Source organism: Lynx canadensis, chromosome D2 (genome assembly GCF_007474595.2).
Source record: "Lynx canadensis isolate LIC74 chromosome D2, mLynCan4.pri.v2, whole genome shotgun sequence".
Classification (NCBI taxonomy): Eukaryota; Metazoa; Chordata; class Mammalia; order Carnivora; family Felidae; genus Lynx; species Lynx canadensis.
In genome coordinates, this window is record NC_044313.2 from 27216239 (window position 1) to 27243441 (window position 27203).

The following is a 27203-nucleotide window of genomic DNA, read 5'->3' on the forward strand; positions in this document are numbered from 1 at the left end:
GCCAAAATTAAGAGTTGGACACTCAACAAACTGAGCCACCCAGGTGCCTTTTCTCTGCACCTTCTTAACTGCCTTCTTTTGCATTAAGTAAATATTTTTCAATGTAGCACTTTGATTTCTTTAATGATTTTTTTTCACTGTTTCTTTTAGTTACTTCGTTAGTGGTTGCTGTAGGGTTTACCATATACGTAAACATCTTAACTTATTGGAATCACAAACTGTTTAGATTATACTAAATTCCAGTGAGATACAGAAACATAACTCTTCTGTCGCTGTAAATAACATACACATGCAACACTCACTTCAGTGAACTTTATTTGCCAAAAGCACACTAAAAAGGAGAATTTCATGTATTTCCTGAGAAAGTAAGGATGCATTAGAAACAGGACCCTAATTTTATTTACTTTATCATGTCTGGAGCTAAGACTAGGTGAGAATGGGGAAATAGTCTGTTTAGAGTTTAGATACATTTTGTTTGTTAAGAGATTCTGTCACAGGTGGGTGTTAAACACAGCATTCTAGATCCTGCTCCATTCTTCGGTGAGCTGATAGCCTACGGCTCAAAATATATTGAGCTCATTGTCTCTTGATGCTTGCATGTTGAGCTTTGTAACAAATAAAGAGTATGGTGCAAAAGGAATAGCACTAATTGGTAAATGTAATTTTGAGAGAAGGACACAGTAGTTTGATGTGGAATGGATGAAGGTGTGTTCATTTATGTCTGGAGTCAGTGTTGATTTGTGGAAAATCATCTTGTCCTGTGCTCCATCTTTTGCATTTCATTTTCTCCCACCAAGGTAGGGGCTGCTAATTGTGGCCTGTTTTTATTCACTCAGATAAGGGACTATTTCTGGCATACGACTCCTAGGAGAAAAGAAGCCAACCTTGAGCTCAGCCCTCTGTCCTGAATCAAGCTCTTGGACTGTAAAACAGGACCTCCTTAGTGGGCCCCAGGTGCATGTTCTGAGAGTGTCAATTGAGGCCTCCCAGGTGTGGGGCCTCAACTTTTGTAAACACTGGGTTTTATAGGAATGTGAATAGCCAACTTAAGGAACCTTGTAAATGGTGAGTTAGTTGGAAGAGATCTTATACATATCTGGTGACCTTATTTTGAATGCTCTTTTGGAAAACAATTAGTCTTTTTGCTTGTTAATTACATTGATGTTTTTCTCTTTCTTTTTTTTCTTCTTTTTAAAAAAAGTTTATTTATTTTGAGAGAGAGAGAGAGAGAGAGAGAAGGGTAGAGAAAGGGAGAGACAGAATCCCAAGCAGGCTTTGCTCTATTAGCGCAGAGCCTGACATGGGGCTTGAACCCACAAACCTTGAGATCATGACCTGAGCTGAGATTGAAAACTGGATTCTTAACAGATGAGCCACCCAGGCGCCACGATATTTTCCTTCCTTCCTTCCTTCCTTCCTCCCTTCCTTCCTTCCTTCCTGTTTATTTAATTTTGAGAGAGAGAGACAGAGAGTGTGAGCTGCAGAGCGGCAGAGAGGGAAGGAGACAGAGGAGCCAAAGCACGTTCCAAACTGTCAGCACAGAGCCTGACATGGGGCTCAAACCCACAAACTGTGAGATCATGACCTAGCTGAAGTTGGATGCTTAACTGACTGAGCCACCTAGGTGACCCTATTTTTCTCTTTCTTAATGAATTATGGCAAGTACTTAACTTGAACATTTTGGAGGTGGTTTGGAGGGACTGTTTTTGTGACTGAGCCAGTGATACTAGAGTAGCTGTTTCTGGGTGACTAGAGGTAATTAAGAGTCCTGGGCCTTGAGGTAAGTTGAAAGGGCTTGATTCTGAGCAGACAGTTGTAGGTGAAATTGGCAGTTTCTTCCAGAGTGTTCTAGCCCTTGGTCCCAGGTGTGTGAGTGAATGGCCCCCACGTGGTAGGAGAACAAATTCTCTCCTCTTTTTAGGTCCACAGTCCTTCAACATTCTGTTTCTCTAAATGTGTATATACACAGCAAAGTCCTGTTGTTTGCGCTTGTGCCACCGGTAATTAATTGGATCTCCTTTCCTATAATTCTGTGGTGTGGTAAATTAACTTTAGGTTTTTAAACTTAGCATTAACTTTTTTATGGCTCTCGGAGATGAGCCATCTGACATATGTCCTTTATTCTGCTAGTCTTTTAATCAGCAGATCCTACCCTGTGCCTTTTCCAGTTTCTTATTACGTAAGCATCAAAAACCTGGGAAGAGAGAGATTCAGAGAGAGAAAGAATGAGTAAGCGAAAGGGTGGTATATTTGTGTGAGATAGACTTGAGATCCTTTCTTTAGAAGCCTCTGGTCTTAGGAACATTTCTTTATTCTTCTGTTTCTGTCACTGCTTCCTTGTCTTTACATCTGTTTCTAAATGCTAGGAGTTGAGAACCAGAGGGGCAGTCAAGATGACCTAGAATTACTGCTGTTTTAGTAGGTCAGGAAGAAAGGTATTTCCAGTTGATTCATTAGATAATTGGGTCAGAGGGTTGGGAAGGGGCTAGAGTCTATAGCAGTCCAAAGCCTATCTGTCACTCCTGGGCCTTTGCTCTTTCCCAGCCAGCTCTTCTCCTTCTCTGGCTCTCTGGAGATGGCCTGCTTCTGCTGGTACAACTGTCCTTGGTCCTTTAGGGATGTGCTGCTCCCTAATTGTCATTGATCCCAAGGTAAGACAAAAAGTTTCATTTTCACTTGAGAAAAGGTTGATTTTTTTTTCTTCTTGAAAAGGAACTCTCACTAGGTAGGAAGTATAGACACTTAATCATGACTTAGTTCACAAATGCTGGGGTTTTTAAAAATTTTTTTTAATGTTTTTATTTATTTTTGAGAGAGAGAAAGACAGAATACTAGTGAGGGAGGGACAGAGAGAGAGGGAGACACAGAATCCAAAGCAAACTCCAGACTCTGAGCTGTCAGCACAGAGCCCAACGCAGGGTTTGAACTCCTGAACCGTGAGATCATGACCTGGGCTGAAGTCAGATGTTTGAGCCACCCAGGTGCTCCTCACAAATGCTGGTTTCTAATTGTAACTTCTATAAATCCTAGCCACAAATGGGATCAATAGGCATAATTTAGATCCTTAATTCCTTTCCTTTTTCCATCCAACATCTAGGGCACTTAAAAAAGTCTTTTTAAAATTGTGGGCAGTTCTTTACCTTATCCCTTAATTTTCTCTCTCCATTTTTCTTTCCGAAAAATTGGGCTGGAACTCTGGTCATATAACTCAGATATTCTAACTCCGTAGAACACAGTAGATTGTTAATCTGTTAGTGGGTTCTAGAACCTATTACAATTGGGTAACAATATATCATCCTGGTCAGCAAACCCAACAGGCTTCTCTTCAGTAGGTGAAATTTTAGTTTTCTTTGGATTATTGTGAACAAAAAGAGGAGTGTTTTGGGCTCCGTAGGAGCGTGATCACTCTAATTAAATTCTCAGATTTATACCAGATACCGCATACCATACTTTGTCTTTTCTACGGGACTTTGATCTTACAGATTAGCGGTGCCAGGATCACAGAACCTTAAAAGCTAAAAGAACTGAAGAGACCATCTACTCTGGTCTGCTTCCCAAAGCAGAAATCTCACTTATTGGGGTCACAGCCTGCCTCTCCTTGAATACTTAGTGAAAATAGTGCTTAATACTTTAGGATATAGACTATTCAGTTTTTTAAATAATGAGAATCGTAGGGCATCTGGCTGGCTCAGTTGGTGGAGCATGTGACTTGTGATCTTGGGGTTGTAAGTTCGAGTCCAACTTTGGGTGTAGAGATCACTTAAAAAAACAAAATCTTTGTAAAAATGATGAGAATCTTTTCCTCATGTTGGAATCTTCCTCTTTATAACCTGAACCTTTAGATGTAACACCAAAAAATGTACTCTGTCTTCTATATATTAACTTCTTCAAAGGGCTAAGATGTATACTACTGCCTTTCTGTACTATCCTTTCTTCCTTCAGTTGTTATTCATTTGTCATGGTTTTTAAAATAACTGGCATACTGTGATTGTCCTTTAGATATATATTAAAAAAATTTTTTTTTTACATTTATTTATCTTTTGAGAGACATAGAGCACAAGTTGGGGAGGGGCAGAGAGAGAAGGAGACACAGAATCCAAAGCTGGCTCCAGGCTCTGAGCTGTCAGCACAGAGCCCGACGCGGGGCTTGAACTCACAAACCGTGAGATCATGACCTGAGCCGAAGTCGGACGCTTAACCGACTGAGCCACCCAGGCGCCCCGATAGTGAAAATCTTTTTTTTTTTTTTTTCAACGTTTTTATTTATTTTTGGGACAGAGAGAGACAGAGCATGAACGGGGGAGGGGCAGAGAGAGAGGGAGACACAGAATCGGAAACAGGGTCCAGGCTCTGAGCCATCAGCCCAGAGCCTGATGCGGGGCTCGAACTCACGGACCGCGAGATCGTGACCTGGCTGAAGTCGGACGCTTAACCGACTGCGCCACCCAGGCGCCCCCTGATAGTGAGAATCTTAAACAGGCTCCATGCCCATCTCAGACAGTGAGATCATGACCTGAGCTGAAATCAAGAGTTGGACATTTAACCAACTGAGCCACCCAGGCACCCCTGAACTTTTCTTTAACCTAAATGAAACTCTTTATCCTTACTATATTGTTTTAACTTTATTTATTTTGAGAGAGCGAGAGCAAGCAGGGAAGGGGCAGAGAGAGAGAGACAATCCCAAGCAGGCTCTCTGCTGTCAGCGCAGAGCCCGACACAGGGCTGAGCCCACGAACCACAAGATCATGACCTGAGCCAAAATCAGGAGTCAGACACTTAATCAGCTGAGCCACCCAGGCGCTCCACTCTTTATCCTTATTAAATATATCTTGCTCATTGCAGCTCATCATTCTAGTTTATCAGGATATTTTTTGAGTCCTGATGATGTCATTCTGTGTATTGGTTTTCTTTTGCAGCTTTGTATCATCAGCACATTTGATAACTATGCCTTCTAAATTTTTGTCCAGATGCTTTGATCTAATCCTGACTCTGCTACTGATTTGGTGGATGATTTGGGAATATTTTCTCTCCTTTTTGGGTTTTGGCTTGCTGCTATTATATAAAATGGCCTCAAAAACTGGGGAAAAAAAAAAAAAAAAACCTCCTTAAGAATCAACTGCAAAGCTCTTTGTAAAGAATAAATTTGTGAAGAAAAAACTGTGGGTGGGGAATCATCAGCCAGGGCCAGACTAGAAAAATAAAATCCTTTTATAGAAAAATCAGAGACAACAATCTTCATAGAATGGTTCAAGTTTTCCTCTGTCCTCCTACTCTCCCAAAACCCCAAGAGGGAATTTACCAGTTGAAATAAATTAAAAAATAATAACATAAAAAAGAAAAAAAAAGAAGGAAAAAAAGATTGTTGCAAGTGTTAGTTCTTATTATATTGAGAAATTAAAACCTAACAGAGAACATTGAAGAGGCGGTTTGGAGTGAGGGTAGGTGGGAGAGCTTTACTGAGAAAGAAGATGCTCTTTACTGTTTTCCCTTTTAATTAGTAGTAAGCTTGGTGGTCACAGTAAAGGCTCTTCTGAGTTGGGGTCCGTAGGGAGAGAAGGAAACTCACTGCTGCCTGCTATTTCTCCTCTAAACAAGCCTTGCCTTGTGCATTGCCTTTCCCCTGGGTTCTTAAAGAAGGTATGTGATCATCTAAAACTGAAACTGAGGCAGCGTTTTAAGCAGGCAATTAATGACATGGTAAGAATTTTTAGCTTCAGTACATTAATTGTTAAATGAATTGTGTCTGCATTTTACTGTCATTTTACTGTGATATCAGCCTAATTACATATATAGTGTTACAGAGTGGAAGATAATAAGCAGAATTATGCACTCAATGATCAGACTTCAGGAATTTCTAACACTGAAGAAAGATTTTCTTCTTAAACTGTCTCTTGCTGTTCTTTTTATGTGTAGATTTTGATTAATTTTACCTCGATTATGCATTTCTCCCTGGGGCCCAGATATTGTGCATGCTCTAGCAAAGTGGGCTTCTATTGTAAGAGGTTTAATGAGATTTTTTGTTCTAATTGGTTTCCATATAATTTCTTTTAAAACCAATAACATGTGAGGGGGATGTCAAACACAGGGTGCAATAATGTATTTTCACTGCCCTGAACACCAAAAAACATTAATTTCTCTCTCATTTGACATTATTTTCATATAATGAAAATTCTCAATCTCAAGGAAGTTCCAGAGACAGTGGTTCTCATTGATCTCCCCTTTCCTTTATTCATGTTGGTGACATCCCTGAAAAGGCAGCAGGATTGCTTACCTGTAGTTGGAACTCAGTCTGGGTAGAAGGGAGTGAAAGATTTCTGACTAGGGTTTTGACTGTGCATCATCTTTCTTATGGGATAATTTTCTAATTGGGATTCAGATAGGGATGGATTAAAGACCATTCCTTTGCCCATTTAATCGGAATTAATTTCCTACTTGAAAAATGTGAACTATTTGATAAGTTCTAAAAAGTACTATATTAATGTGTATTTGTAATAAAGCTTGATCCTAAAATGAGTATCTGTGAGCCACTCACGCTAATCAATAGAATGTTACCAACTCACTGAAAACCTTTCTATTTTAATTATACATATAGTAAAATGTGCAAAATCGTAGGTGTGTAATTGGACAGCTTTTTACCTATGTATATACCTCTGTAATACCATCCAGTTCAAGACCTAGAGCCTTCCCATTGCTCCAGAAAGTGCCTCGTGACTCTCCTTTTCCCCAGAATTATGCACTTTTCTGACTTCTTTCACCATAAATTAGTTTTTCCTGTTTTTGAATTTCATGTAAACAGAATCATATAGAAAATCCTCTTTTGTGACTCTCTTCTCACACTCAATAAGTTTTTGAAATTCATCCACTTTGTTGTGCATATTATTTCATTCCTTTTTTAAAAATATAAACATTTTTATTATTTTTTTAAGTTTTATTTATTGAAGTAATCTCTGCACCCAACATAGGGCTCAAACTCACAACCCTGAGATCAAGAGTCGCTTGCTCAAGCCAGCCAGGGCCCCCCAAATTTAAACAGTTTTGAACTCTGGTAAAAAAAACATATAAAATTTACAATCTTAAGTGTTTTTAGGTATACAGTTTAGTAGCATTAAGTGTTTTCACATTGTTCTACAATAGATCTCTAAGGCTTTTTCATCTACTCTATACCCATTTAAAAAACAGCCCCCCTTCCATTTCCCCTCCTCCATGTCCCTGGCAACCACCATTCTACTTTCTGTTTCTATGAATTTGACTACTTTAGATATCTCATATATGTGGAATCAACACAGTATTTGTCTTTTTGTGCCTGATTTATTTCACTTAGCATAATGACCTCAAAGTTCATTCATGTTGGATCATATGAAAGGGTTCTCTTCCTTTTTAAGGCTAAATAACATTCCATTGTATGTATAAACTGCATTCTGTTTATTTATCTGTTGGTGGACATTTGGGTTGTTTCCACATTTTGGCTGTTATGAATAATGCTGCTATGAACATGGGTGTGCAAAGATCTAGTATATGTAGTTCATTCCTTTTTATTGCTGAGTAGTATTTTATTTTGTAAATATAACACAGTTTATTCTCCCCGTTTCTTTATCAGTTGGATTCTCTAACCTTCTAGTCTTACTTGTTATCTTCTGTGCCTCTTTCTTTCTCTTGCTCTTTCCTGTGTTCATTCCCTTCACTGGCTCCCTTAATACCTGCAGAATAAAATTTAATCTCTGTAGCATGGCATACAGTTCCATTCTTTTTAAAAAAATGTTTTTAAGTTTATTGATTTTTGAGAGCGAGAGAGCAAGGAAGCACAAGTGAGGGGGGGGCAGAGAGAGAGAGAGAGAGAGAGAGAGAGAGAGAACCCAAAGTGGGCTCCAGGCTCTGAGCTGTCAGCACAGAACCCACGAACTGCAAGATCATGACATGAGCTGAAGTCAATGCTCAATTGACTGAGCCACGCAGGCACCCCATAGTTCCATTCTTAATATGCTTTCTGGACTCTGTGTCCTCACCACAGCTATGCCAGACCACATAGAGTTCTCTGGACAAAACAATGACACTTATAGTTGTCTGGACAAACAGTTTCCTACTCCAGACCCTACACACACACACACACACACACACACACACGTTTCCTCCCTGCCTTAGATGTCCTTCCCCAGCTTGTCAGCTTACCTCCTGAAATAGTACACGTTGATCATTGCTTTTAGAGCCAGGTCTATCCATACTACAGTAATAACTATTTGTGTATCTTTTTTACTAGGCTGTGAGCTCTTTGAAGGCAGGCAGCATCCATGTCTAACTCCATAACACAGTGCCTGTGTTCATTGAATATCTGTTGAACATAGATCTATAAACAGTGTTCTGCTCTTTTAGACAAGTGGGTATTCAGGATACTGGCTGGGCCTGATGTGGAATGGGCTGGGAATTATATTAATTCCTTTACTGTTGGGCTGATGAATATTAATTCATTTACTGTTGGGAGGGAACCCATAGAACAATCCAGAGACCACATTTCACAGAATCACTGAATAAAAGTGCCAGTCAGACTCTCCAAAAGAGAAATGGACTGAAGGCCAGAGTGAAAGAGTTCAGAAACAGGTCATAGGTGCAAGCCAGGGATAATAGAGCAAAAAGGTTTGGAGAGGAGGGTAAGGATTAAAATCTAGAGGAAAATGCCCTAGGCCAAATAGGGTGTCTACAACAGCTTTTCTCAAGTTGTGAGCATAGTCAGGGTGAAGTGTGAAAAGCATGACTTTCTCTGTACAGTTGAATAAGTGTTGAAAGTTTCATGGGATCCATCATTGGAGGTCAAGCAGGTCAGTAAAGAGAAAACCACTTTGATACAGCCGGCAGATGCCTGGGACTCTGTCACATGCTTTAACTTATAGGAGTTTGCTTAAAAAAAAAAAAAAAGAGAGAAAGAGAGCCCTTCAAGACTAGTAAATAAAGAAAAAAAAAAGCTAGAAATGGGAATATTAAGGGAAAGACTTAAAGTGCCGTGAGCTTCCTTTGCAAAGAAAAGGGCAGTTCTTCTGGTCTCAAATATGGCCAAGCAGAGAGGGTGGCTGGGAAGGAGGAGATAAGAAGATAACTTTCTTATACCTTCTTAGCTAGTGTATATCACTTTGTCTTTGAAAATTGAAGGCATTCAGAATTATCAGCCTGTTGGTATTCTTCAGACTGGTGAAGCTGTTGGGGCCTAGGGAAAATGGGTCATTGTTTAAAGAAGGAATGAAGAAAGGAGGGAGAGGAGAGAAGGATGGAGTAAAGGTTTCTTTGAGCTAAGTTTCACTGCAGTGATACGTGCATCCCCCTCTACCCTTTGCTTATTCTGAAATCAGAAGTTCTCTTTGCCCCTGTTGTCAATTATTGAGGATCTTCTCCTTGGGTTTTGGTAATATCTGTGACCCACAATTGTCACTCCTAGTGCTGTTTTCTTTTCATGAGTCATTTAGCAATTATTTATGGATTTCACTAAACTGACCTAGATTTAGAACTCTTGTGGTTAAGACCTCCATGCCTATTGACATGTACCTCAGCCCCATAACCCTTGGCTCTTTGGGTGTTCAAGGGACTGTAATTTGATTTGAAAAGCTCGGTGTTCTTTTTCTTCAGAAATCAGTGTTCTACTAAGGCTGACAATTCATTGTCTCCTGGATAATTTTGAGTCAGGATAACAAATTAGAGTTTGGGATACATTACAGATGATAAATGCGACTTCCTTAAAGGGAAATCCATTTGTTTTGCTTAGTGTTTCTGTGATTAATTACTTGCCAGATTAAATTGCTCCATAAAAATGCATAGTATTTTATTCGATTGCTCTTCATGGTGATTAATTAGGCCATACTGTTGCTTTGTATGTTAATTATGCTGACATTTTTTTTTTCCTCTTCTCTAGTTTAATTAATACAGCATATACTTGAAAGATTGTTTTTGGGATGGGATACTATCTTAGGAAGAACGAAGCCCTGTGTAGCTTTTAGGCTGGTATTAAAGAGTAAGACCTCAAATTTTGTGTGCTCTCTACCGATCCTTGTCTGTATCTGTGACTTGCAGAAAGTGCACTAACTGCAAACGAGTCAGGAAGAGCTCTGCTTGGTTTCCCTGTAATTATTAAAGGTGATATACTGAAGATGCTTGGCTCAATTGAAAAGTGATTAAGAATATAGAGGAGAAGCTACTGATGCAATATGTGGTGTAAAACAAGTGTAAAGCTAAATGCTAGTGTGTGGGGGTAGAAAGAGTTTGTTCCCTAGGCTGCTGCAGGGGGCCAGTGAGGAAATCAGGCATATTTAACATTTTTATTAATGATCCAGGGATGAAAGTATAAACACTGTTAATGAAGTTTGTAAGTGATCCTGATTTGGAGATATTTCCTGCACCCAGGAGGGTGGAGAAATGATATAGATGGACCCGGAAGAGAAGCATCACAGTTATTCTATTGGGAAAATGCATATCTGCTTTGTAGAAATGACATGCATAGAACCAGGCAGGTTTTTTTTTTTTTTTAAGTTTTATTTATTTTGAGAGAGAGAAAGCGTGGGTGATGCACATAAACTAGTGGGGAGGCGGGTCAGAGAGAGAGGAGGGGAGAGAGAATCCCAAGCAGCCTCTGCTCTGTTGCTGTCACTGCAGAGCCCGATGCAGGCTGTGTCTCATGAACCATGAGATCATGACCTGAGCCAAAATCAAGAGCTGAGCCACTCGGGTGCCCCCAGGGAGATGTTTTCAAAAGTAGATCTTCCAGCAGTCCACTCCCAGGTACTTACCCAAGTGAAATGAAAACTTGGATTGAACACATGTTTGCAGTGGCTTTATCCACACATTCTCTGGACACTGGAAACGACCCAAATGACCCTCTACTAGGGATTAAATAAATAAACTTGTCTACCCATATAATGAAATACTACTTAGCAATAAAAAGGAAAGAACTGCTGATACATACAGCAACGTGTATGAATTCAGTTGCTTTATACAGTATGAAAGAAACTTGACTCAAAAGGCTACATAGCAGAGCCCTGGCTGGCTCAGTCAGTGGAGCTTGGGACTCTGGATCTCAGGGTTGTGAGCCTGAGATCATTTGAGCCCCATATTGGGTGTAGAGATTAGTTGAAAATAAAATCTTAAAAAAAGAAAAAAAGTCTACATAGTGTATGATTCCATATATATGACTTTCTGGAAATGGCAAAATTGTAGGGACAAAATTCAGATCAGCCAGGGGCTAGGGTTGGGACCAAGGGCACAGAGGAACTTTTTGGGTGATGAAATTGTTCTGTATCTTGATTGTGGTGTTTGATTACATGACTGTATGCATTTTTCAAGACTTGTAGATCAGACATTAAAAAGGGTAAATTTTACTGTATGCAAATTATACCTTAGTTTAAAAATTAGAAAAAAAAAAAAAAGGGCACCTGGGTGGCTTAGTCGGTTAAGTGTAGGACTTCAACTCAGGTCATGATCTTGCAGTTCAGGCTCAGAGCCTGGAGCCTGCAGTCTGCCTGCTTCAGATTCCGTGTCTCCCTCTCTCTCTTCCCTCTCCCCCGCTCATGCTTGCTCTCTCTCTGTCTCTCTGTCTCTCTCTCAAAAGTAGATAAATATTAAAAAAAATTGTTTTTAATTAGAAAAAAGATGTATTCACAAGGAAGGGTAGGAAACTTAGCTTTTGACCATTGCTGCCATACTTTTCATGTGGCAACTTATTGAAAACAATTTGAGTAACAGGAGCTACAATTAGAGGACTTGGATTTTCTTCATGTTGCTTCCAAATTCCAAGAGTTTTTATTCATTTTTGAGTGGAAGCAGAGGGAGGGTGGGTTGTGGTGGTTTTCCTTGGATGTTAGCATAATTAAACATGTGCCCTGATAAGATTGTTTTGAAAAAGAAATCATAGATAAGGAGCTCTTGGACCTTGTTGATAGCCATGAGACATAGACAAGAGGATCATTTGCCCAATTTATGAGTTGAATCCAATTATTTGAGGTTGTGTGGATTTAGTTTTAGGTTTTGTTTACTTGCTCTGTCTGGGCCCTCCCATTGTGGAATTGTTATTAGACCTACATAGTGCCCAGAGATATTTCTGTCCCACAGCTAATCTCCGAGACAACTTCCACGCCTCTCTGCTTTTGGACTGGAGCAAGAAGCTTTGTCATGCTATGAGTTTTGTAAAGCAGGTTTGTACAATGTCAGGGACCCAGGGATAGGTGAACCACAAATGCTGAGCCATTGCTGATAATTGCTATGCCTCTTTCCTCTCTTTCCCCCATGTCTCCAGTGATCTGAACTGTGTTTATCGTGCTTGCTTCTCATGTCCAACTTGGAGCACCTCCCTGAATGCCAGACTATTTGATAATCTATTCACTGTCCCTAAAAATAGTCCAGTGGGGGAAATTATATAGTGGCAGAAATTATATGGTGGTAGACTTATTGCGCTACTTATAGCAGTAATACTCAGTACAGCTATGTGGCTGCAGCTTAGTGTGCTAACATGCTGACTACCCCCGAGCCGATGTGTGGCCATCATTCTGGCCGAGAGCAGGCAGATTACATTTAGCAAGCTGCTGATTCCCGGAGTGACTTGTTGAGCCAACATCGCTGGGTCTTTCAGTATTTTCAGCTAAATGATTTTCAGCACTGGACCTGAAGGGGCTGCTGTGCTCCCCCACCAGGACTGCATCTGTGGAAAACCTCATATTGATTTGTATCCCTATTTTTTAAAATCTGTCCCTTCTTCTCCTCCTAGTGTGATAAATAATGCAGATACACTAGATGAAGTCTGCTATTGGAGCAGAACTCTAATCATATTGCTTAGGGTTGAAATAAACTAATTTAATCAGAAATAGGACTTTCTCAAATCACCATCTATATCAAGTAGCATATTCTTATTCTGACTTGGCATGTTCACCAGTACTTGCAGGGTGTAGCAAGTAGCGATTTAAAAAGTTGTAACCTTGTAACAAAGGAAAGCTTTTAGTAGGGAAAGAAATCATAAGACAACATATACAATTTTTGACTGGATAAAATGAAACCTTATGAGATAAAGCTTATGGCAGCGGTGTATCATGCCTTAATACTGCATTTTTATGCCCTTTCTGTCCAAAAGGGACTTAAGGGGTAATTTACTGACGGTACAATAGTAGATACACAGACTCCATCCAGGTGGGAAATGCAGGTCTGTTTTGGCCAACTCTTAATTAGTCCGTGATTACTTATTTTTTTTTTTTAATTTTTTTTTCAACGTTTATTTATTTTTGGGACAGAGAGAGACAGAGCATGAACGGGGGAGGGGCAGAGAGAGAGGGAGACACAGAATCGGAAACAGGCTCCAGGCTCCGAGCCATCAGCCCAGAGCCCGACGCGGGGCTCGAACTCCCGGACCGCGAGATCGTGACCTGGCTGAAGTCAGACGCCCAACCGACTGCACCACCCAGGCGCCCCAGTCTGTGATTACTTATAATGTGTTTCCTGTGAACCATCTCTGTGCCTTTACCTCCTGACCTGCATTAATAGATAGTACCACATGACAAAACTTCATAGGGGGGATGGCATGGCAGTTAAGACTCTGGAAGAACATCTGAAGGCCCAGGTACAATCACGTTGTACCTGAGATAGAATGTGACCAGGGTAGCTGTGTTTCATTTGAAAAGCTCCAAGAGATGACAGACTACTGCTTACCATCCATTATTTGCTTCTGGAGAGTTTCTGAAGCATTCCCTCTCTCCTGTGCAGTCATGAAGGTCACTCCAGGAAGGAAGAGGCCACTCTCAGCACTAAACCAAACAGGAGTATTGAGCACATTTACCCACTAGAGTCTAGGGGCCATTGACTTTGGTCGAGACTGATGTTCTTCCTTCTGTCTGATCTTTCAAGCAAGGGCTTTATCCTGGATAAAAGAAACCCCTTTCCCCACCTCTTGAGTACGCTTCCAGAAATAATATTTACATGTAGAAGTATGTTCTGTTTTGGGATTTTTGTTTGTTTATAGTCATTTGGGAAATACAGAATCTGACATCTAAGCCTGATTCAAAATTCTCACCATACTAGCAAGTGAAGAGACCTTCCTTAACCTGATAAAGAACATCTATGAAAAACCTAGAGCAATCATACTTTTTTTTTTTAATTTAATTTATTTTTTTTTTAACTTACATCCAAGTTAGCGTATAGGCCAACAATGATTTCAGGAGTAGATTCCTTAATGCCCCTTACCCATTTAGCCCATCCCTCCTCCCACGACCCCTGCAGTAACCCTCTGTTTGTTCTCCATATTTAAGAGTCTCTTATGTTTTGTCCCCCTCACTGTTTTTGTATTATTTTTGCTTCCCTTCCTTTATGTTCATCTGTTTTGTATCTTAAACTCCTCATATGAGCAAAGTCATATAATATTTGTCTTTCTCTGACTAATTTCGCTTAGCATAATACCCTCTAGTTCCATCCACGTAGCTGCAAATGGCCAGATTTCATTCTTTGTTATTGCCGAGTAATACTCCATTGTATGTATGTATGTATATATATATATATATATATATATATATATATATATATACACACACACACATATATATATGTGTATATATATATATGTATATATGTATATATATATACCACATCTTCTTTATCCATTCATCCATTGATGGACATTTGGGCTCTTTCCATACTTTGGCTATTGTTGATAGTATTGCTATAAACATTGGGGTGCATGTGTCCCTTCGAAACAGCATTCCCTTGGATAAATACCTAGTAGTGCAATTGCTGGGTCATAGGGTAGTTCTGTTTTTCATTTTTTGAGGAACCTCCATACTGTTTTCCTGCGTGGTTGCACCAGTTTGCATTCCTATCAGCAATGCATGAGAGATCCTCTTTCTCTGCATCCTTGCCAACATCTGTTGTTTTCTGAATTGTTAAGTATCTCATTGTGGTTTTGACTTACATTTCCCTGATGATGAGTGACGTTGAACATTTTTTCATGTGTCGGTTGGCCATCTGCATGTCTCTTTTGGAGAAGTGTCTATTCATGTCTTTTACCCATTTCTTCACTGGATTATTTGTTTTTTGGGTGTTGAGTTTGATAAGTTCTTTATAGGTTTTGGATACTAACCCTTTATCTGATATGTTGTTTGCAAATTTGGATACTAACCCTTTATCTGATATGTTGTTTGCAAATTTGGATACTAACCCTTTATCTGATATGTCTCCCATTCCGTTGGTTGCCTTTTAGTTTTGCTGATTGTTTCCTTTGCTGAAGCTTTTTATTTTGATGAGGTCCCAATAGTTCATTTTTGCTTTTGTTTCCCTTGCCTCTGGAGATGTGTTAAGTAAGCAGTTGCTGCGGCCAAGGTCAAAGAGGTTTTTGCCTGCGTTCTCCTTGAAGATTTTGATGGCTTCCTGTCTTACATTTAGGTCTTTCATCCATTTTGAGTTTATTTTTGTGTATGGTGTTAAGAAAGTGGTCCAGGTTCATCTTCCTCCATGTTGTGCAGTTTTCCCAGCACCACTTGCTAAAGAGACTGTCTTTATTCCATTGGATATTCTTTCCTGCTTTGTCAAAGATTAGTTAGCCATATGTTTGTGGGTCCATTTCTGGGTTCTCTATTCTGTTCCATTGATCTGAGTGTCTGTTTTTGTGCCAGTACCATACTGTCTTGATGATTACAGCTTTGTAATACAGCTTGAAGTCTGGTGTAGCGATCATACTTAATGGTGAAAGACTGAATGCTTTTTGCCTAAGATTGGGAACCAAGTGGGGATGTCTGCTCTCACCACCTCTATTCATCATTGTGTTGGAGGTTCTAGCCAAAAAAAGAAACATAAGGCATTTAGATTGGAAAGAAAGAGATAAATTGTCTTCACTCTCCAGCCACATGTCTGTCCAAGTAGAAAACCTGATGGACTTTACAAAAAGCTGCTAGAAGGGGCACCTGGGTGGCTCAGGCAGCTAAGCGTCCAACTTCAGCTCACATCATGATCTCACGGTTCATGGGTTGGAGCCCCACATCGGGCTTTGTGCTAATAGCTGAGAGCCTGGAGCCTTCTTTGGATTCTGTGTCTCCTCTCCCTCTCTCTCTGCCCCTCTTCCACTCATGCTCTGTCTCTCATAAATAAACGTTAAAAAAAAAAACAACAAAAAAACACCTACTAAAATGAGTGAGTTTAGTGAGGTTGTTTTCCCTTGGTAGTAAATTCCAGAGATGATGCTCAGTTCGGTTTTTTTTTTTTTTTTAACATTTCTTTTCTTTTTTAACGTTTATTTATTTTTGAGAGAGAGCAGCAGAGAGCAAGAGAGACAGAGAATCCAAAGCAGGCTCCGTGCTGTTGCACAGAGCCCAGTACAGCGCTTGAACTCACGAACCCAACGAACCATGAGATCATGACCTGAGCCAAAGTCGGACGCTTAACTGACTAAGCCACCCAGGTGCCCCTCAGTTCAGTTTTAATTCTTCCTGTTAGTATCAGCAGCAATCTATCAAATACATCATTTCTTTATTCACTTAAAGACTAAACATTTTGAAGGGAATTTCAACCTTTAGTGTTTTTAATTTTCCAGGACCCCATTATTATAATGATTTTTTTTTAATTTAAATTCCAGTTAGTTAACATATAGTGTGATACTGGTTTCAGGAGTAGAATTTAGTGATTCATCACTTACATGTGCTCATCCAACAATTACCCTCCCTAATGCCCATTAACCATTTAGCTCATCCCCCTACCCATCTCCCCTCCAGCAACCTCAGTTTGTTCTCTATATTTAAGAGTCTCTTATGGTTTGCCTCTCTCTCTGTTTTTATCTTCTTTTTCCTTCACCAGATATCATATGATATTTGTCTTTCTCTGACTGATTTATTTCACTTAGCACAATACACTCTGGTTCCATCTATGTTGTTGCAGATTGCAAGGCTTCATTCTTTTTGATCACTGAGTAATATTCCAATGTGTGTGTGTGTGTGTGTGTGTGTGTGTGTGTGTGTGTATACCATATCGTCTTTTTTAAATTAATTTATTTTTAAATTTACATCCAAGTTAGCATACAGTGCACCAGTGATTTCAGTAGTAGATTCAGTGATTCATCCCCTATGTATAACACGCAGTGCTCATCCCAACAAGTGTCTTCCTTAATGCCCTTTACCCATTTAGCTCATCCCCCCTCTTGCAACCCCTCCAGCAACCCTCTGTTTGTTTTCTATATTTAAGAGTCTCTTATGTTTTGTCTTCCTCCCTGGTTTTATATTATTTTTGCTTCCTTTCCCTTATGTTCATCTGTTTTGTATCTTAGCTTCCTCATATAAGTGAAGTCATATGATACTTGTTTTTCTCTGATTAATTTTGCTTAGCATCATACTCTTTAGTTCCATCCACATAGTTGCATATGTCAAGATTTCATTCTTTTTGATTCCTGAGTAATACTCATTGTGTATAGATACCACATCTTCTTTATCCATTCATCTGTCAATGGACATTTGGGCTCTTTTCATACTTTGGCTATTGTCGATAATGCTGCTGTAAACATTGGAGTGCATGTGCCCCTTCGAAACTGCACATCTGTATCCCTTGGATAAATACCTAGTAGTTCAGTTGCTGGGTCATAGGGTAGTTCTATTTTTAATTTTTTGAGGAACCTCCATACTGTTTTCCAGAGTGGCTGCACCAGTTTGCATTCCCACCAGCAGTGCAAAAGAGATCCTCTTTCTCCACATCCTCACCAACATCTGTTAAGCCATATCTTCTTTATCCATTCATCAGTCAATGGAATCTGGGCTCTTTCATAATTTGGCTATTTTTGATAACACTGCTATAAACATTGGGGCGCATGTTACCCCTCCAATCAACGTTTTTGTATCCTTTGGATAAATGCCTAGTACTGCAATTATTGGGTCATAGGGTAGTTCCATTTTTAATTTTTTGAGGAACCTCCATACTGTTTTCCAGAGTGGCTGCACCAGTTTGCATTCCCTGTAATGATTTAAAAAAAAATTTTTTTTTTTTTAACATTTATTTATTTTTGAGAGACAGAGCATGAGCAGGGGAGGGGCAGAGAGAGAAGGAGACAGAATCTGAAGCAGGCTCCAGGCTCTGGGCAAGCTGTCAGCACAGAGCCTGACTCAGGGCTAGAACCCACAAACCATGAGATCATGACCTGAGCCGAAGTTGGTTGCTCAACCGACTGAGCCACCCAGGTGCCCATCCCTGTAATGATTTTTTACATTGAAGTATAGACCACAGAAAGAGCCAGTAGACCAGTAAGATGGGAAACATTTGCAGCAAGGTCTACACAGCTTGTCCAGTATAAGTATATTATAAGCTGTGTATAGCTTTATTTTCCAACAGGTGAAATTAATTTTAATAATGTTGTTTACCCAGCATACCCCAAAATTATTGTTGCAACCTATAATTAATATAAAAAATGGTTACTGGGGGGCGCCTGGGTGGCGCAGTCGGTTAAGCGTCCGACTTCAGCTCAGGTCACGATCTCGCGGTCCGTGAGTTCGAGCCCCGCGTTGGGCTCTGGGCTGATGGCTCAGAGCCTGGAGCCTGTTTCCGATTCTGTGTCTCCCTCTCTCTCTGCCCCTCCCCCGTTCATGCTCTGTCTCTCTCTGTCTCAAAAATAAATAAACGTTAAAAAAAAAAAAATTAAAAAAAAATGGTTACTGAGATATTTCGTACTCTCAGTGTATTTTATATATTTAAAGTCTTTGAAGTTAGGTAGATATTTTACACTTACACATTTCAATTTAGATGATATATTTTCATTGGAAATATTTGATCTATATTTAGATTTCATAGAATTTACATTTGAAAAAGTAAGAGTCATATACCCAAGTTGTTCCATACATGCCTAAAAGTTTTCCAATAACTGTATTGAGTACCTAAAAATCATTCCCCTTTAACATTTGCATCCACATTGATAAATCTGGTTCATCTTTTTTAGAATTTATTTAACTTCTAAGCTACATCTGTCCAGATTAAGGAAACTTGCTAACTCTGTCTTAATATCAAAATCAAAGAGGTATGGCATAAATAGTTAAGGAAATTGTACATTTATCAGTATCAACAAAGCATTTTCCAAAATTTTCTTGTAGTGTGTGAAGCTAGTTAGTGCTGTCAGTTACAATTAGAATCCACTCCGTATAGAGGTACCTGGGTGGCTCAGTCAGTTAAGGATCCTAGTCTTTGTTTTGGTTCAGGTGATGGTCTCGTGGTTCATGGCTCCATGCTGAAAGCGTGGGGCCTGCTTGGGATTCTTTCTCCCTCTCTCTCTGCCCCTTCCCCGCTTGCATGTGCATGCATGCATGCATGTCCTCTCTCTCTCAAAATAAATAAATAAACTTAAAAAAAAATCCATATTGATTCACATTAGAAAAATGTGTTAATGATATTATGAAAAGCTTCAATTTTAACGTAAATACCTGGCCAGGTAGGTCACACAATAAGCTTTTCCTTTTCTTGAAGTTTCAATTTTAACTCATTAATTAAAAGAAAAGTTTTGGGGGCACCTGAGTGGCTTAGTTGGTTAAGCGTCTGACTTTAGCTCAGGTCATGATCTCATGGTTCATGGGTTCAAGCCCTGCACGGGGCTCTGTGCTGACAGCTGGGAGCCTGGAGCCTGCTTCGGAATCTGTGTCTCCCTCTCTCCCTGCCCCTCCTCCACTTACGCTCTGTCTCTCTTTGTCTCTCAAAAATGAATAAACGTTAAAAATTTTTTTTTTAGTTTTTAATTATTGAATACTTGAAGGCATTCCTTTAGGAAGATTTTGAGTTGAAAATAACAGTATAGTAAATTTTTTGTAAACCTCACCTGAACCAATGAGCACTGGCAAAGAATTCGTGATCATTACATTGTCTTTAAATTCTCTCACCTGTTCCATAAACTGGTAATGTTCATAGTTTTTGCAGGTATATACTAAATGATTTTAGTACTGTATCCATGACATTTACAGAATCTGGTTTAGAAAACTGCACACATATTTTTAATTTGTACCATACAGTAGAATGAAGCAGAGGGGAAATTTCAGTTTTGTTTAAAAATGACAGTAGGGGCACCTGCATGGCTCAGTTGATTGAATGTCTGACTCTCGATTTCAACTCAGGTCATGATCTCGTGGTGGTAGGATAGAGCCCAGAATCAGGCTCTGCACTGGCAGTGTGGAACCTGCTTGGGATTTTCTCTCTCTCTCTCTTTCTCTCTCTCTCTCTCTCTCTCTCTCTACCTCTGCACCTCCCCTGCTCACATTCTATAAATAAATAAACAGACAAACTTTTTAAAAAAAAGACCATAAGTGCTGGACCATATAGCTGAAGCACCATACATGTGATAGAATTTTTTTTTTAATATAGTCAGATTTGGGGTGCCTGCCTGGCTTAGTCGGTGGAGCATGTGACTCTTGATCTCAGGGTTGTAGGTTTGAGCCCCATGTTTGGTGTAAAGATTACTTTAAAAATCTTAAAAAAAAAAATTTAGTCCAATTCTTCATTGACAGATGTAGAAGATAAAAAATATCGATGACATGAGTTCAGGTTTTCAGTCTGCAAATTGACAAAATTTCTTTGTATGTTTGCAAGTCTTTTGAGACAAAGTATACCCAGAGTATTAATTGAGCAATATCATCCAAATCTAAAGAAAAGTACTTGTATTTTTTTTTCTTGTTAATACTTGTCATTTACATTTGAATCACCTGACCCTTGATATCATTAGAAATGTCTTATATGCTACAGGCAAATTGATGGTTTAATTTGAAGATCTTTCACTTTTTATAAAGTGGTTCTTTTTTTAGTCTTTTCCTCATAATTTTCTGAGAGAATATCCATAGCTGAAATAGTAATTTCTTTTACCATACTTCCATCTAAAAAATGGTATAGTGACCAAAAATACAAGCTCAGATCCTATTAAAAATCATTAAAATTTTTTGTTGGATATTTATCTATTTATTTAAGATGTTTATTTATTTTTGAGAGAGAGAGAGAGAGAGTGAGAGTGGGGAGAGGCAGAAAGAGAGGGAGACAGTATCTGAAGTGGGCTCTGCACTGACAGCAGAGAGCCTGACATGGGACTCAAACCCACAAAACATGAGATCGTGACCTAAGTCAAAGTCCGACACCTAACCGACTAAGCCACCCAGGTGCCCCTTTTGTTGGAAATTCTGATTTCAGACAACCTATTTTGTTGATTCATTAGTTATTACATGTATATGTATATGTGTATATATATATATATATATATATATATATATATATATATATATATACACACACATATATATGTATACACACACACACGTGTGTGTGTGTGTATATGTATGTATGTATGGGTTTTTTTAAGATTTTATTTTATTCTTTATTTTTTTCAATATCTGAAGTTTATTGTTTAAAGCAGTCTTCCCACCCAACATGGGGATTGAACTCACAACCCTTAGATCAAGAGTCACATGCTCTACCAACTGAGCCATCCAGGAGCCCTTTTTCATTCATTTTTACTGTTCTAATGTTAAGAAGAAATTTCTTACTCACTTTATATACATTTGCCAACATTTCTTAATAGTGTTTCCTTCATTATCTTGAAAAGGGTTTTTACACAACAAACAGGTTTTTCATTTTGCCTTGCTGAAGCAAATTGCATTTGCTGTTGATCATGAAACTAGCAATATACCTTTTTCCAGTCTCTCTCTCTTTTTTTTTAGTGTTCCAATACAGTACTGTCATTTGTATCTCCACTCAATTCTGAATCAGTAGTATGCCTTCACTTTATTTTATTATTTTATTCTATTTATTTTTTAAAACTGTTCATTTATTTTGAGAAAGAGAGAGTGTGAGCAGGGGTGGGGCAGAGAGAGGAGGAAAGCGAGAATCCCAAGCAGGCTCCACACTGCCAGCCCAGAGCCTGACATGGGGCTCGAACCCACAAACTGTGAGATCATGACCTGAGCTGAAATCCAGAGTCTGTTGCTTAATCGACTAAGGCACGCAGGCGCCCCGCCTTTGTTTTAAACTTAAAAGTCTATTCCTGTTTACTTCTTAAAACTAGAAATATAATCTAATTATAATTTCAAAAAAATAAATATATTACTCTAATTGCCAATTCTGATTTTATGGTATCACTGTAACTCCGTGGTTCTCAACTGTTATGATTTTGCCTTCCATGGGATATTTGGCATGTTTTAGTATTCACAACTTGGGGAAGTAGGGGAGTGCTTACTAGTGTCTGGTAGGTAGAGACCAGAGATGCTGCTCAACATTCTGCAGTGCTCAGGACAGTCCCCCACAACAAATTACCCAGCCCCAGATATCAGTAGTGCTTAGGTAAAGGAACTCTGCTGTAACTCATGCTGTCTGCATAAAGTAAATAAATACATTGCATTGTGAAATCCATAGATAGTAAGTCATTTGAACTGAATCAATCCATTGACATCAACCAGATTGGTAATGTGGTTTTTTTTTAAACTGTTTTTATTGTTATTATTTTTTAGAGAAAGAGTGCAGAGCATGTGTGCACACAAGTGAGCAGGGATGGGGCAGAGGGAAAGGGAGAGAGAAAATCTCAAGCATGCTACATGGCCAGTGCAGAGCCTGGTGTGGGGCTTGATCCCATGACCATGAGATCATGACCTGAGCCGAAATCAGGAGTCAGACACTTAACCAACTGGGCCACCCAGGCACCCTGTTAATGAGTTTATTTGTAGTACTAGAAACAGCACACATGCACTGTAATAACAGCAATAATATTTTATACAATACAATGGTTAAAGTGAAATGTAGTCCTTCCTAAACAACGTTGTATTTAATGGAATAATATTTTATCCTGCTTTAGTTTTTTTTTCCTTTTAAATTAATTAAAATAAAAATTCAGTTCCTCAGTTGCATTAACCACATTTCAAGTACTAAATAGCTACGTGTGAATCTTCGAGAACAGTTCTAGACATGATGGGTTGACTAACACTCATCCTCAGACTGTAGGGCAAGGAGTGGGGACACTTGACTCCTTACTCACCTTAGGGTTTGAAATGTATGTGGCATTTTAACCTGGCTTCTGTAGCCACTCTGTAGCTCTACTTTCTTTGTAAAAATAGACCAACATTGAACATTGTTTTATTAGAATACAACTCCAGGTTTTCAATCCTGCATTTTCCAAGGTCAGTTATTGCTGAAAAACAAGGCTGATACTAGTGGTATAATAGATTGCCAACTGTTCCTGTATCCTATAGATGAAACTACTGGTCCACAACTATTATCCCATTTCCTGAGCTTCTATTTACACTTTGTGAAATCAGGCAGAGAATGAAGTATTCATCATAACTTCTTACTAAATACTTCCTTCTTGCTTGAAAAGCACTTCCCCATAGATCGGGAAGAGCAAGGAGTTCAAAACAGAGCAAATTATAGAAATGCTCAAGTGTATCTGAGTAGGATACACTCAAAGGAGCTAAACCTTTTCTTCTTTGTCAAACAGGATGTCAGGTTGTCTCCCCTTTGGTAATAACATTTAAAGCACAGCTTGGTAGCTCTTTGAGGTCTAATGTTATGAAGCTGTCTTCTTTCATCCCTGCTTGTTCTACCTTAAGCTGAAGGGTTTAGTCTAGACAGGTGGAAATTCAGATATAGAATTAATTTAAGGGGAGGGTACCTACCTTGTATCATGGGGCATATAAATTGACTTTTTTTCCTGGAATAGAGAAACCAGTGTTAAGTAGTAGAGAAAGTGCTGTTCTCTTTATTTATTTATTTTTTTTCTTAACCTTTTTGAGCCTGGATATCTGATTTATGGTAGCTCCCTGGGTAAACAAGCTTCATAGTTTTTACTACCAGCATGGTCTTGCCTTTTGAACTTCATACCCTACCCAGAGATTTCACAAATACCTCAAACTTGACATTCCAAAGAATATGCCTTATTGCCTTCCCTCCACAATTTAAGAGCCATCTCCTACATTTATCATCTCAATGGTATCATCATCTGGTCATTTGCCTAAAGTAAAAATCTTGGGTGCCTGGGTGGCTTAGTCAGTTAAGCGTCCCACTGCAGCTCAGGTCATGATCTCATGGTTTGTGAGTTCGAGCCCTGCGTCGGGCTCTGTGCTGATAGCTTGGAGCCTGTAGCTTGCTTCAGATTCTGTGTCTCCCTCTCTCTCTCTGACCCTGCCCCGCTCATGCTCTGTCTCTCTCTTAAAAATAAACATTAAAAAATTTTTTAAGTAAAAATACTAAGTTTGCTTTAGTGTCTTCTCTCTCCTTCACCCGGTCAGTAGGTTCTTTCACCTTTACCTCCTAAATATTTCTCAAGTAAATTCTTCTCCATTTATACAACCACCATTTTAGTTCAAGTCCTCATAACAAGAGCATCCTAACTATTCTCTCTGCTCCTAGTCTTTCCCTCATAGCAGCCACTATTCATTTTATTCATTCAGTAGACTTCAATTTCAGAAGTGTGTGTCTTGACACTGCTCTTGGGAGTGTATATTGGTACCATCACTTTGAAGGCAGTTTGATAATATCTGGTAAAGTCCAACTTACCCAAACCTTATGATACAGTAATTTCATTCCTAGATATTGTTCCTTGAGGAACTTTCCCAAATGATCTCAAGGGTATATAAATAAAAACACTTATTATTTTGTTTTGAGAAAGAGCTTGAGCAGGGGAGGGGAGGGAGAGGGAAAGAGACAGTCTCAAGCAGGCTCCATGCCCAGCACGGAGCCCAGCGTGGGGCTCAATCTCACCACTGTGAGATCATGGTCTGAGCCAAAATCCAGAGTCAGACGTTTAACTGACTGAACCCGACTCAGGCTCCCCTATTAAGTACTATTTTAATACCATGAAAATTGGGAGCCACCTACATTTCATTTCCATCAACAGAATGGATTGTGGTATATTTACACAATTAAATATTATACAACACTGAGAATGGATTAGAGCTTCCCAAAGGAATAAAAATCTCAAATATAATATTGAATAAAAAAGTAAATTGCAGCATGTATGATAATATGCACATAATGTTTAAAAACACAAAAAAATGTTATTTAGAGACACATTCATATTTAGTAAAAGAGTAAAGCAGTGTATAAGAATGATAAGTACCAAAATCAGCTGAGTGTTTACCTCTGGCAAGAGAGAGACCATATACAATGAAGAAGAGGTACATGGAAGTTTTGAAAGGTAATTATAATGCTTTTTAAGTTGGATATAGGGTACACAAACATTCACTATATTCTTTTCTGCACCTTTTTAAATATCTGAAATATTTTATTAGAAAAAATCACCAGATTAAAAAAATTTTTTAATGTTTATTTATTTTTGAAGGAGAGAGAGACAGAGTCGGGGGGGGGAGGGGCAGAGAGAGAGGGAGACACAGAATCTGAAGCAGGCTGCAGGCTCTGAGCTGTCAGCACAGAGTCTGATGTAGGACTTGAACTTAATGAACCGTGAGATCACGACCTGAGCCGAAGTCGGATGCTTAACCAACTAAGCCACCCGGATGCCTATGAAAAATCACCAGATTTTATATCTTATGTGATTCCCCATCATTGATAGGGATCAGATCATGTCCAAACTCCTTCACATGACACCTTGACCCTAGCCTACCTTTCTGGCTCTGTTTACTATCACTGTCCCATATATCATAAGATCTGGCCAAATTAGACATAGTCACAGAGTCTCAAATTTCATACCTCTGTGCCTTTGCACAGTGCCTGTGCTTTTACCTAGAATGTCTTCCCATTCTTCTTTTTATCTAACAAAATCTTATTTATGCTTCAAAACTAAGCCTAGATGTCACCTTCCTTGAAAGCTTCCGGATTCTTTGAGGCCGAATGATTCATACCTGCATTGCCACAGGACTTTGTACATTTATTTCTCAGAGCAGTTATCACACTGTGGTAAGGCCGTTTACATGTATGTCCATCACTAGATGGTGAGCTCCTAAGACAGAGACCATGCTTTTCTTCTATAATCTCTGCCCCTAGCAAAGTACAGTATGGTACAATAAATACTGGTTGAGTGAGTGAAGGGATGCCTGGAATGAACGGTTCCATCTTCCAAGGACTTATATTGCCACCATTGTCTCCCAGAATTATCAGCTGACCTGAGGGTCCTAAGCTAGGAAGTGGATATTGAGATGCCTAAGAAGTGCTTATAAGGCTGTCCCTCTGATTGTGCTCCCCAGTTGCATCTGTGTAGCCCCGTTATAAAAGCCTGCTTCAGATCCTAATAGACAACAGGAAATACAGTCTTACCAGCCCCTGAACTGACCTGGTATAGCCAGGAAGTATGTTTTGAATTGTTGCCAAGAGAGATGGACCCCTTTCTCAATGATGAGCTGAATTGTTTATCCCAACACCATAGAATTTACTGACTTCTAGTTCCCTCCAGGGTAACAATAGGACAGCCAAAAGGTTTTAATTATATGAAATGGAGCTTTGAGACAACTAAAGCCACTTTGAAATGAATTATTGATAGCATTATGCATTGTTTTTCTTCCTTTTTTTTTAAGTAACAAGTCAAGGCAATTAATGCTATTTTTATGTTGCAGATTCACTGAATTTTAAAGATGATTTTAAGGATGCCTTAAAAAATCCTCTCACTGAGTGATGGGCTGCTGTTCTTTACATAAAACAGAGGACCTGCTGAAGGAATCTGTGTGTTCTGATGCTGTTTCACATGCCACTGTTTTAGGTGTTTGGATGCCTGCTGCCCTTGGCAGTAAGGTGTTTTTTCAAGCTCTTCATAAGGCTAAAAGTTCTCTTGTGTGTTTCTTACAGAGGACCTTCCCAAATGTATATTAATGTCTTATAAGCCAAAAGAGAGCTGAGGAAGCTGCTATAATTAACAGGCAGCTGCAAAGCAGAGCCATTTAGTCCCTTCAGTATGGTTTGGTGGAGATGAGAGAATAGATGCTTCAGTGTGGCTTTAAGTGAAGCAGCTGCATCACCAGCTGGAGACTGACACCCTGTCGAGGGTGGGCACACGCAGCTGAGATCCATTCACTCCCACGTGACACTGAAAGGCCTGCCTTCAGCTTAGTTGCTTTGTGTTTACATTTAATTTAGTGAAGAGGAGGTACAGAGCCTGCCATAGCCCATTGCCATGAGCGTCTTTGAGTCAGCACTGAGCAAAAACCGTGCAAACAGGACCCTGGCAGGCAAAGGTCTCATGACTTTCACAAAGATATCCTGCTGGAAAAGATTTAAAACACGGCCCTAGGAAAAGAATCTATAACTTTTCTCTTTGGTGTACTGGAAAA

The 27203-nt window shown here is 39.3% G+C and overlaps 1 protein-coding gene across 1 annotated transcript in view; it reads left to right on the forward strand.

Annotated features, from left to right (window-relative positions):
* Positions 1 to 27203, forward strand: part of ARMH3 (armadillo like helical domain containing 3) — a 176504-nt gene that overhangs the window by 97147 nt on the left and 52154 nt on the right. The gene's annotated exons all lie outside the window — the stretch shown is intronic.